Raw genomic sequence first — 12,976 nt, forward strand, 5'->3', positions numbered from 1 at the left:
CCGAAACTCACCAGAACCCTCGGGGCTCCAAATCATGCATCTACACAAGTCTAGAAACATCATACAAACTTGTTCACGCAATTAAAATACAAAAATAACATCTAAAACTATGAATCGAACTCTAAAACGCATGATTTTCACAGAGATTTTTCAAGAACTTCTAAAATTACGACTAAGCATCTGAAACCTATAAAATCAACTCCAAACGACATCAAATTTTGTAGACAAGTTCTAAATGCCATAACGAACCTATTCTAATTCCCAAAATCAAACTCCGAGCTCAATAGCTAAAAGTCAACCTACGGTAAAACTTTCCAACTTAAAATTGTCAAATTTCAATAGATCAACACAAATCAACCTACGGATTTCCAAAATAAATTCCGGGCGTACACCCAAGTCCGAAATAACGATACGAAACTATCAGAGTCATAAAAATACAGTTCCGGGATCATTTTCATAAAAGTCAAATTTTGATCAAGATTTTTAAATTTAAATTTTTAAGTCAAGAATCAAGGGTCCAAATCAACCTGTTTGCTTCCCGGAACTAAACTAATCAACCCCGCAAGTCATAAAAGCATAAACTCACACACGTGAAATAATAAAAGGGGCAACGAGTTGCTATTATACAAAATAACTGATCGGGTCGTTATAATTGAGCCATAAAGGTTAAAGAATAAATATAATAGTAGTCACATACAAGAGTGCAAGAAAATATCACTATTTTTATTGATAATAGCCTTCAATAATTTATGTCTAAAAATAATGAAGACACCCCTTATATAGGTAAGAGGGGATCACTAAATTAAAGTTAAAAAAAATAAGGAAATAAAGTTCTAAACTACTTTGGACAATAAATCCAACTACCTTAGGAAAAGGAAAAATACTAGAAAACAAAAGACAAGTCATTCTTGAAAAGTAATTCCAACAATCTTAGAAAAAGAAAAAAAATGTAAACGAAATTCCGTGTTCTGAGGCCTTGAAAACCTCATTTAGAGTCACCTCGATTTGCGTGCGCAGCTCGGATGCGTAGCCGAAAAACTTAAAATATGATAATCTCTGAAAAATGTTAAGTTTTGATTATAAAATGAGCTAATTTGACTTCGATCAACGTTTTGGGTAAACGGACCCGGACCCGTGATTTGACGGACCCAAACCCGTGATTTGACGGTCCCGGAGGGTCCGTAGGAAATATGGGACTTGGGCGTATGCCCGGAATCGAATTTCGAGGTCCCAAGCCCAATGAATAAGTTTTTAAAGGAAATTATTTTCTGGAATTGTTTAAAGAAATTTGATTAGAACATAATGGTATCGGGCCCGTATTTTGGTTCCGGCGCCCAGTACAGGTCTTATATATGATTTAAGACATTCTTATAAAATTTGGTGAAAAACGGACGTCGTTAAACGTGATTCAGACCTAAATTGCTAAATTTGATGTTTAAAGAAGTTACAAATTCTATGATTTTGAGTTTTAATTCATTGTTATTGAGGTTATTTTGGTGATTTTATTACACGAATAAGTGCGTAGAATGTTTTTGAGGTTGTGTGTATATTTGATTTGGAGCCCCGAGGGCTCGAGTGAGTTTTGGATAGGCCACAGGTGCATTTTGAACTTTGAAAAATGGATGGTGTGTTTCTGATCTGCAGGCTTCGCATTTACGAAGCCAGTCTCGCAAATGCGAGAGTTGGCCTGGGCAGCCTTCTTCGCAAATGCGAAGTAGTCGTCGCAAATGCGATACCCGCCTAAATCCTCTATGATCGCAAATGCGAAGTCGCAAATGCGACAATTGTTCCGCAAATGCGAAAGTTTGGGATTTCTGAAGGGTGTTTCGCATTTCCCAGCTTATCAAATTGCGAACCCCTGTTCGCATTTCCCATACCTGCAACTTCTATACTTAACCAATTTTAAAATCCATTTTTCATATTCCCTCAAACATAAACGCACTTAGGCGATTTTTCAAGGATTCCTTTTTCTCAAAATCAATTGTAAGTCGATTTTAACTAGTTTTCTTCAATCTTTAACATTTTTTAACATGATTTCAACTTAAAATCAAAGATTTCCATGGGAGAAATTGGGTGTTTTGGGTAGAACCCAGGTTTTTCAAAAATTGGGGATTTGGACCTCGATTTGAGGTCCGATTTCAAAACAAATCATATATTTGGGTTCGTGGGCGAATGGGTAATCGGGTTTTGGTTCGAACCTCGGATTTTGACCATGTGGGCCATGGGGCGATTTTTGACTTTTTGGGTAAAACTTTGGGAAACTCATTTTTATGCATTGGGGTTGATTCATTTAGCGTTTATTGATGTAATTAAGTAACTTATGACTAGATACGAGCGAATTGGCGGTGGAATCAAGGGGTAAAGCTATAATTGAACCTTGAGTTGTGTTCGTGGCATCGAGGTATGTGTTTGGTCTAACCTTAGCTTGAGGGATTAGGAGTTGAGTTTTATTTGCTATGTGATAATTGTTGAGTACGACGTATAGGCATGGTGACGAGTATCTATACGTTGGTGTATAGCATGACCGTGAGTCTTTAAATTTTGAAGATCTTGATTTCGTTGTATCTTTCATGCCTTGGTGATGCTTTCTAATTGTTGTGGAAAGTTTGTGAAAGAAATTGTAACCTTTGAACATAGAGGAGCATTGGCTCAAGTTATATTATGAATTGTAAAAGTATATGAGATGATTGAACCCTTTGGAGCATTGGCTCAAGTGGTAAAGTGAGTTATGAAATAAAAGTGAAAGAAAAAGAAAGAGTTGTTAAATTGTCCCCTTGCCGGGATATTGTTGCTTTGTTGATTATCTCCCTTGCCGGGATGTTGAGATTATTGATTATTATTCCCTTGCCGGGATTTAATTGTTTAACTGTTATTCCCTTGCCGGGATCTCTATTACGTTTTGTTTATTCCCTTGCCCCTTTGCTTGTGATTGTTGTTTGGGTGAGGAAGAGTGTTAAAGCACGAAGGATGATGTCGTGTATTGTTTGCTATTGTGAGGAAAAAGTGTAAAGCACGAAGGGTGATGTCGTGTCGTACGATGTACCATTCCGTACCGATTTTCATTGATTATATGGTGAGGAAAGAGAATAAAAGCACGAAGGGTGGTACCGTGCACATCTTTATTATATGATTGATTTGGTGAGGACGAGAGTAAAAGCACGAAGGGTGATGTCGTGCGCACTTTTATTATAAAATTACTTTGGAGAGGACGAGAGTAAAAGCACGAAGGGTGATGCTGTGCAAATTGTTGATTTCTGATTCTTTGTTGATATTCGAGTTATGTTGTTTCTTTCCTTACTTGATGCTTTCTATTCGGAACTGTTATCTCCCCCACAACATGTTTCTCCCTCCCACATTGACTGGTTATTTTCTGTATTTCTTTTCTGGTGTATATACATTTGAACTACACAAGTTTAATTGGGTAGTCTGGTCCTAGCCTCGTCACTACTTCGCCGAGGTTAGGCTAGACACTTACCAGCACATGGGGTCGGTTGTGCTGATACTACACTCTGCACTGTGTATAGATCTAGGAGAAGCATTCGGACAATAGTTGGAGTGATTCCTTCAGTCCACCCGGAGACCCAAGGTAGACCTGCAGGCGTCCGCAGGCCCTGGCGTCTCCCTCTATCTCTATTTCCTATTGCATTTTCTTTTATTCAGAAACAGTGTAATGTATTTCTTCAGACCTTGTTTGTAGTAACTCTTAGACAGATTGTGACACTGTGACATCGGGTTTTGGGTATCTGAGGTTTTAAAAGATGTATAGATGTAGCCTTAAGTTATATAATTGTTGACTTCCGCTAATGTTATTTAAAATTTTGCTTTTATCATATTATCGCCTTGTGTTCGTTAAAAAGAAGCAACATGAAAGTGTAGCAAGTAGTTAAGGTTTGGCTTGCCCAGCTCCCATTAGTAGGCGCCATCACGACTCCCGATGGTGGGAAATCCGTGTCGTGACAAGTTGGTATCAGAGCTTTAGGTTACATGGGTCTTACAGTTCATAGACAAACTTAGTAGAGTCTGAGGGATTGGTACGGAGATGTTTGTATTTATCCCCCATAGGCTACAGAGTTAGGAAAAATTTCACATTTGTGTTGTCTTGTCGTGCGGTTCTGTTTCCCAATGCTAATTGAATTTCTACTCTGTTCTTTCGCAGATGGCGAGAACACGTGCTTCCTCTTCCACCGCTTAGCAGCCTGAGCCCCCAATAGCAGCTCCCACGAGGGACCGAGGGCGAGGCCGTGCTAGAGGTCGAGGTAGGGGCAGAGCTCAGCCCCGAGCAGCAGCACCAGTGGCAGAGCCTCAGGTCGACTTTGATGAGGAGGTTCTGGACCCAGCGGTTTCGGTGGGCCCAGCTCAGGTCCCATAGGGGTTTATCGCTACCCCAGTTTTTCAAGACACTTTGGTTCGACTAGTGGGCCTCATGGAGAGTGTCACCCGAGCAGGCTTGCTTCCTGTAGCACCAGTCGTCTCTCAGACTGGAGGAGGGCTCAGACTCCTACTACTCGCACTTCAGAGCAGGTAGGTCCTCAGATTCAGACCCCAGTGGTTCAGCCAGTTGGAGCAGTACAGTCGGGTGTGGTAGCTCAGACCGGTGATAGAGCAGCTATGTTTGACGATTATTTGTGGAGGCTAGAAAGATGCACCAAGCTTTTCACTACCACTTCCAGCGGTGCATCTACTGAGGATCCCCAGGATTATCTAGATAGCTGCCACGAGGTTCTCCGGAACATGGGTATTGTTGAGACCAATGGGGTTGATTTTGCTACATTTCACTTGTCTGGATCCACCAAGACTTGGTGGAGGGATTTCTATTTGGCTAGACCAGCCGGATCGCCAGTCTTGACTTGGGAGTAGTTTGCACAGCTATTTCTGGAGAAGTTTCTCCCCATTACTTAGAGAGAGGCCTATCGGAGGCAGTTTAAGCTCCTCCAGCAGGGTTCCATGATGGTTACCCAGTATGAGACCAGGTTCATCGATTTGGTTTGCCATGCTCTCATCATACTCCCCATCGAGAGAGAGAGGGTGAAGAGGTTTATTGACGGTCTTATTCAGCCGATTCATCTTCAAATGGCTAGAGAGGCTGGGAGTGAGATTACTTTTCAGGAGGCGGCCAATGTGTCCCGAAGAGTTGAGATGCTTCTGTCATAGGGAGGCGGTCATGGGTCAGACAAGAGGCCCTATCATTCAGGCCGATTAGTGTTACCTCATCTGAAGTTCGAGATTCGTATGGTAGAGGCCATCCTCCTAGGCCCTTTCAGTCACCGCTCCAGGTTTCTCACGGTACTTCAGGTGGTCGTGGTCCCCAGATGCAGTATCCCGATTAGCAGTCCTACAAGTGCACCACCTGCTCCTATCAGTGCACCGCCACTTCAGAGTTTTTGGGGTGGTCATTCAGGTCGTCAGGGCCAGCAGTCTTAGCAGCCGAGGGCTTGTTACACGTGTGGTGATCCGGGTCACATTGCCAGGTTTTGCCCTCGAGCACCGAGTAGCTCTCAACATCAGGGTTCTCGTGCTATGGTACAGGCACCAGGTGTTCCACAGCCCGCCCAGCCAGCTAGAGATGGGGGTAGAGGTGCTAGAGGTGGAGGTAGAGGTACTAGAGGTGGAGCTCAGGCCGCCAGGGGTAGAGGCCAGCCAACAGCAGGCCGTCCCAGAGAGGTAGTTTAGGGTGGTGGGGCCCAGCCCCGATTTACACCCTTCCAGCCAGGCCCGAGACTGAGGCTTCAAATGCAATCATTACAGGTACTATTATGGTTTATGATAGAGATGCTTCAGTGTTATTTGATCCAGGGTCTACCTACTCATATGTATCATCTTATTTTGTACCGTATCTGGTCATGCCTAGTGATTCATTGAGTATTCCTATTTATGTGTCTACACCGGTGGATTATTTTATTGTGGTAGATCACGTCCATCGATGTTATATTGGGGATGGACTGGTTATCACCTTACCACGCTATCTTGGACTGTCATGCCAAGACTGTGACCTTAGCCTTACCGGATTTGCCGCCGTTTAGAGTGGAGAGGGACTCCTGGTCATTCTATCCGCAGTGTTATCTCGTATGTGAAGGCTTGGCGTATGGTCGAGAAGGGGTGTTTGGCATATTTGGCATATGTTCGTGATTCTAGTGCTTAGGTCCCTTCTATTGATTTTGTGCCCGTTGTTCGAGAGTTTCCTGATGTTTTCCCTTCAAACCTTCCGGGTATGCCACCTGACAGGGATATTGACTTTTGCAATGATTTGGCTCCGGGCACTCAGCCCATTTCTATCCTGTCGTATCGTATGGCCCCGCCGGAGTTGAAAGAGTTAAAGGAACAAATGCAAGACTTGCTTGAGAAAGGTTTTATTAGACCCAGTGTTTTGCCTTGGGGTGAGCCGGTGTTGTTTGTTAAGAAGAAGGACGGATCGATGAGAATGTGTATTGATTACCGGCAGTTGAACAAGGTTACAATCAAGAATAAGTATCCATTGCCGAGGATCGATGATTTGTTTGATCAGCTTCAGGGTGCCAAGGTGTTTTCAAAGATTGATTTGAGATCTGGCTACCATCAGTTGAGGATTAGAGCATCCGATGTCCCTAAGATAGTTTTTCGCACTCGGTACGGGCATTATAAGTTCCTGGTCATGTCATTTGGGTTGACCAATGCCGCAACATCTTTTATGGATTTGATGAACCGAGTGTTTAGGCCTTATTTGGACTCGTTCGTGATAGTCTTTATTAATGATATTTGATATATTCCCGTAGCTGGGAGGAGCATGAGCAGCATCTTAGAGTGGTTCTTCAGACCTTGAGGGATAGTCAGTTATATGCTAAGTTCTCGAAGTGTGAATTCTGGTTGAGTTCAGTTGCATTTCTGGTTCATGTTGTATCAATAGAGGGTATTCAAGTTGATCCGAAGAAGATTGAGGCAGTCAAGAACTAGCCTAGACCAGCATCAGCTACAGAGATTCGGAGTTTCTTGGGATTGGTATGGTACTACCGTCGGTTCGTGGAGGGTTATCATCTATCGCAGCCCCGATGACCAGGTGACCCAGAAGGGTGCCCAGTTCAGATGGTCGGACGAGTGTGAGACGAGCTTTCAGAAGCTCAAGACTGCTCTGACTACGGCACCGGTGCTGGTTTTGCCCACAAGTTCAGGGCCTTATATAGTTTATTGTGATGCATCTCGTATTGGGCTTGGTGCAGTGTTGATGCAGGATGTCAAGGTCATTGCCTATGCTTCGCGGCAGTTAAAGATTCATGAGAAGAACTATCCGGTTCATGACTTGGAGTTGGCAGCCATTGTTCACGCATTAAAGATTTGGAGGCATTATCTGTATGGCATGGCATGTGAGGTGTTCACGGATCACAAGAGTCTTCAGTATTTGTTCAAGCAAAATGAGTTGAATTTGAGACAGAGGAGGTGGTTGGAGTTGTTGAAAGATTATGATATCACTATCTTGTATCATCAGGGAAAGGCCAATGTGGTGGCCGATGCGTTGAGTAGGAAGTCAGCCAGTATGGACAGTCTTGCTTATATTCCAATCGGTGAGAGACCGTTTGCTTTGGACGTTCAGGCTTTGGCCAATCAGTATGTGAGGTTGGATATTTCTCAGCCTAGTCGTGTATTGGCCTGCACGGTCGCTCGTTCTTCTTTATTGGAGCGTGTCCGTGATCGGCAGTATGATGATCCCCATTTGTGTGTCCTTAGAGACACGGTGCAACGCGGAGGTGCCAAGCATGTTACCTTAGATGATGATGGAGTTTTGAGATTGCAGGGTCGAGTTTGTGTACCTAATGTGGATGGGCTCCGAGAGTTGATTTTAGAGGAGGCCCATAGCTCCCGGTACTCTATTCATCCGGGCGCCGCGAAGATGTATCAAGATTTGCGGCAGCATTATTGGTGGCGGAGAATGAAGAAGGATATCGTTGCATATGTAGCTCGGTGTTTGAACTGTCAGCAGTTTAAGTACGAGCATCAGAGGCCTGGTGGTTTATTTCAGATGATTGAGCTTCCCGAGTGGAAGTGGGAGCGGATCACTATGGACTTCATTACTGGACTCCCGCAGACTCGGAAGAAGTTCGACGCAGTATGGGTTATTTTTGATGGGCTGACCAAGTCAGCGCATTTCATTCCTGTGGAAGACTCCTATTCATCCGAGAGGTTAGCTGAGATCTATATCCGGGAGATTGTTCGTCTTCATGATGTGCCTGCATCTATCATTTCGGACTGAGGTACGCAGTTTACCTCGCATTTCTGGAGAGCAGTTCAGCGATAGTTGGACACCCAAGTTGAGTTGAGTACAACCTTTCATCCTCAGACGGACGGGCAGTCTGAGTGGACTATTCAGATTTTGGAGGATATGCTCTGAGCTTGTGTCATTGACTTTGGAGGCTCGTGGGATCAGTTTTTGCCTTTATAAGAGTTTGCCTACAACAACAGTTACCAGTCGAATATCCAGATGGCTCCTTATGAGGTTTTATATGGTAGGCAGTGTCGATCTTCGGTTGGATGGTTTGAGCCGGGAGAGGCTCGATTGTTGGGTACGGATCTGGTTCAGGAGGCTTTGGACAAGGTCAGGATTATTCAGGATAGGCTTTGTACAGTTCAGTCCAGGCAAAAGAGTTATATAGACCGCAAGGTTCGAGATGTGGCTTTTATGGTTGGAGAGCGGGTATTGCTCCGAGTGTCACCTATGAAGGGCGTGATAAGATTTGGGAAGAACGGAAAGCTTAGCCCTAGGTTCATCGGTCCGTTTGATATTCTTGATCAAGTGGGAGAGGTGGCTTATAGACTTGCATTGCCGCCGAGCTTATCAGTCGTGCATCCAGTGTTTCATGTATCCATGCTCCGGAAATATCACGGCGATCCATCCCACGTGTTAGATTTCAGCACTCTCCAGTTGGACAAGGACTTGCCTTATGAGGAGGAGCCGGTAGCTATTCTAGACCGGCAGGTTCGCACTACAAGAAATAGGACTTTTTGTAGCAACATTTAGTGGCGACTTGATGCGTTGCAACAAATATTATACTTTTAGGAGCGACTTCAGAAGTTGTTGCAGAAAATAAACTTTTAACAGCGACTTATTTAAGGCGCCTCTAAATATGCGCTATTAATTGCTGAATTTTTCTTTCCCGGTAAGACCAAAATTTTGGCTCCAAAGATCTAGCAGCGACCAATTAATAGTCGCCGCAGAAGAACATTTAGGAGCGACTTAGTCGCCACTAATAGAGTAATTAAAATTAAAAAGAGTAAATAAAAAAGAAATTTCTTAATCAAAAGACCTCAAACATATCAAATGTCTCTTTGCTCAATTTCTTTTCTGCAATACCACTTGTTTGCTCCCTTCCTTCTTTGTAAAATTCTCAATGTTGTCTCCGATCGAAAACCTCAAATCTATCTACTCAGATCATAAAATGTGAACCATATGGTAGAGATTCAAAAGCCCTAATTACAAATTGTGACTCCATCTCTCAAATTTTTCTGACCCATTTGCAAATCTAGAGGAACCGACAGTCGTTTAAAGCTAAAGAAGGAAGGAGGAAAGTTTGAAGTTTGAAAATCATTGCGAGGGTAAGCTGTTCGAAACCGAAGTTTTGAAATTTTATTTCCATATTTTGTCGATTTTCGATCTTGACGGTCCTATCTCAGTTATCTCTTTCTCTAGGTAAGCTGAAAGTTTTTGTTTTTTGAAATTCTAGGCCTTTTGGTGTTGTTATTGTGATTGCATGCTCGATATTATATTGGGTATCTTGAATTCAGTAATTGTTTAGTTTTAAAGATGGATTTTGTTCCTTTTGAATATTGAGTTTTAAGAAACTTTCCGATGTATTTAATTTGTAGAAATGAGCATTTCGGCTTTTGCAGGTTATCAGGAAAGGGTTCCTTTTAGCAGCACAGGTGAGCTTCATCTTTGTACCAAATTTCTTCTTTTTTCAATTTGTTATTAGTTTCAAAAATGTGAAGAAGTTCTATACATTTGCAGAAAGAAGATCTGCAGAGAGTGGTAGACTTGCTTTCGCTTACGGGACATCATACACGTTCGTTGCTTATTCATTATCTATGGGATGTTGATAAGGTCTTTGCAGTGTTTGTTGATAGAGGGAAAGGAAAATTATACGTGGAAGCTGGTGTATCGCTTGAAGAGAAAGATGATCAGCATCCTGCCTCTGAGCCCTCAACTGAAATAACATGTGAAATCTGCTTCGAAGACTTCCTGCTGAGGAAACGACGCTGATGGATTGCAATCATAGGTTTTGCAATGATTGTGAGCATCTTTCATCCTTCTCCCTTATCTCTCGCTCTCTGATGTAAAGTTAGACAGCTAGATTCGGTTGATTGAACTTCTTGTTCTCATTTTTATGGATTTGTGCAATTTTTATTGTTCTGCAATTTTTTTTCCGTTTCCTTTCAACTTATTTCTGCTGAATGGGTTAGCCAAGATAATGAGGCAAAGACACATTGATAGGGGTGCGCTGACACTTGCTTCTGCTGAAGTCAAATTTCAGATTGATACTGAAACTCATGACCCTCTTGATATCGGTATCATCCTATTCTTTTTTAATTCTCTTTAGTTTCTTTTGGTAGCTTATTGTAAATTAGATAAAGGTGCCCAACTATCTGTCATTTGGAAAGCTCAGAAACTTTCTTTCAATTATATATTTGGCAGTGCTTAAGAATTATTTTAGGGATCATTTGTTTCAGACTAGTGTGACGTTAAGATTTTCTTAGCTTCAAGCTCATAGAACATATGCTGTACCAATGGCAATACGCAATTCTGGCCTATTTTGAACAAATGTTATCGAAGGCAGAAATGCATCTTTGTTTTTATCCTTTTTATTTTTGTAACAATAGACAAGAGGGGTTCCTCTGATGGTAAGCAACCTCCACTTCCAACCAAGAGGTTGTGAGTTCGAGTCACCACAAGAGCAAGGTGGGGAGTTCTTGGAGGGAAGGATGCCGAGTTTCTATTGAAAACAGCATCTCTACCCCAGGGTAGAGGTAAGGTCTGCGTACACACTACCCTCCCCAGACCCCACTAGTGGGATTATACTGGGTTGCTGCTGCTGCCTTTCAACTTATGTATCCTGTCTTAGAATTTGTAAAATAAGCTACTTCACCATTTTATCTATTTACTTGAAACTAGTATAATGGATGCAGAATTTTGAATGCATGAGTAAGGTTCTTGAAAATAAAAGTTTCTTAAGGAGGAAGAAGGAACACAACTTGTAACATGTAATTTTCTCACTTTGTTCTCACATTACTGTGAATGATTTCTGGTGTAGTGTGCTTCTCTGATTAATGTTCATCATATACTCTGAAAACAAGGTAGAAAAAGACTGATGTTAAACTGAAAATAGAGTTGCCATGTTCTCACCCCTTCTTTTTCTTGTTCAACTTTTGCATAATAGAGTTGTTAGAACTTAGTAGCTGAACTTCAGAGTATTATAATCTTTTCTAATTATTTACTTTTCCATTGACCATGGCTGATTTTCTAACCAGATATACCATATACTTAATGTGATCCATTTTGTTGAAATATTAAGGTTGCAGTCTAGCGAAAGCAGATGATAGGATATTGACCAATTTATCAACAATATAGTAAATAGTGAATTATTAAAAAAGTATTCTCTTAAATCTTTTGATTAGTTACAGATATAATGTACTCCTATCAGTTTTATAAGTTAATAGTTACATTTCATATTTAATGTTTGTCCCTTCGTCATGCTTCTGGTGTAGTGGGGCATACGCCCGTGCACAGCACGGGCACGCACCATCTAGTTTAACTTATAAATGTAGTGTCCATGTAACTAAATAATTTATCTTGTTGGAATTTTTGTTCTTTGTTGGATTTTGATCTTGTATTTTCTCCTCTTGATAACAGGGACAAGATTTCTGAACAATCACAAATGGCGATGATCAAGGAGTTTGAAGACATTTAATGTTTAGTTTTTTCTTCTTTTTATTTTGGGTCATAAGACATCGACCAAGGAGTAGTTCAAAGTATGAAGATACTTAATGTATTGTTTTTCCTTTGTCATGTGTAAATGCATACAATGGCAATAAACAAGAAAGTATTGGGCAGTGTATTAGCTAATTGACTATACAATAATGAAAGTATTTATAGTATTTGTGTTGAGAAATATTTTTAGTGTTTGTTGAATTTGATGCTTTTAGTATTTGTAGGCAATTGATAGAAATATACCTAAATATTCATTTCACAAAGTAGTAGGTCACCATAAGAAATCTACAGCATTGGTTAGTTATTTAAAAATGGCTTTAGTGGCGACTATACCTTGTTGCTAGACATAATTAGTATTTGAGGCGACAAGAAGCGCCACTAAAAGTCCTTGGCTACCAGTGGCGATCAAAATCGCTGCAATAGATACAATTTGTGGCGACTTTACTCGCTACTAAAGTCTTTCTTTAGTGGCGACCTTCCCAGAAACACAGATTGAGGAGTCGTTTTGGTAGCGATATTATTTACTTTTAGGGGTGAGCAGAGTTGCTGCAATATCTGGTATTTAGTGGCGACTCCATTATGTCGCTACAGATAACATTTAGTAATGGATTTAAGTGAAGCGATCCCAAGGTCGCCACTAAAGGCAATTAGTGGCGACTTTATAGTCTTTAGTAGCGACTTTAGTCGCCACTAAAAGCAATATTTCTTGTAGTATTCGTCAGTTGAGGTCGAAGAGTTTTCCTTCTGTTTGTATTCAGTGGAGAGGTCAACCTCCTGAGGCATCGACCTGGGAGTCCGAGTTCGATATGCGGAGCCGTTATCCCCATCTTTTCCCCGACTCAGGTACTTCCTTCTTCTGTCCGTTCGAGGATGAACGATTATTTTAGAGGTGGAGAATGTGATGACCTTTTGTTTTAAAACGAAATTCCGTATTCTGAGGCCTTGAAAACCTCATTTAGACTCACCTCGATTTACATGCGCAGTCCGGGCGCGTAGCCGGAAAGCTTAAAATATGATAATCTGTGAAAA

The 12,976-nt window shown here is 41.6% G+C and overlaps 1 long non-coding RNA gene across 2 annotated transcripts; it reads left to right on the forward strand.

Annotated features, from left to right (window-relative positions):
- Nucleotides 1-9,293: 9,293 nt before the first annotated feature.
- LOC104218738 (uncharacterized) lies at nucleotides 9,294-12,128 on the forward strand. 2 transcript variants are annotated; one of them, XR_011405950.1, is made up of 4 exons: nucleotides 9,294-9,558; nucleotides 9,829-9,885; nucleotides 9,971-10,252; nucleotides 11,870-12,128. It is a non-coding gene; the product is annotated as an uncharacterized lncRNA (long non-coding RNA). The 2 variants fall into 2 exon arrangements; XR_709054.2 differs by lacking the exon at nucleotides 11,870-12,128 and having other exon boundaries at nucleotides 9,853-9,885.
- The last annotated feature ends 848 nt before the right edge of the window (nucleotides 12,129-12,976 follow it).

Source organism: Nicotiana sylvestris, chromosome 3, assembly GCF_000393655.2.
Source record: "Nicotiana sylvestris chromosome 3, ASM39365v2, whole genome shotgun sequence".
NCBI lineage: Eukaryota > Viridiplantae > Streptophyta > Magnoliopsida > Solanales > Solanaceae > Nicotiana > Nicotiana sylvestris.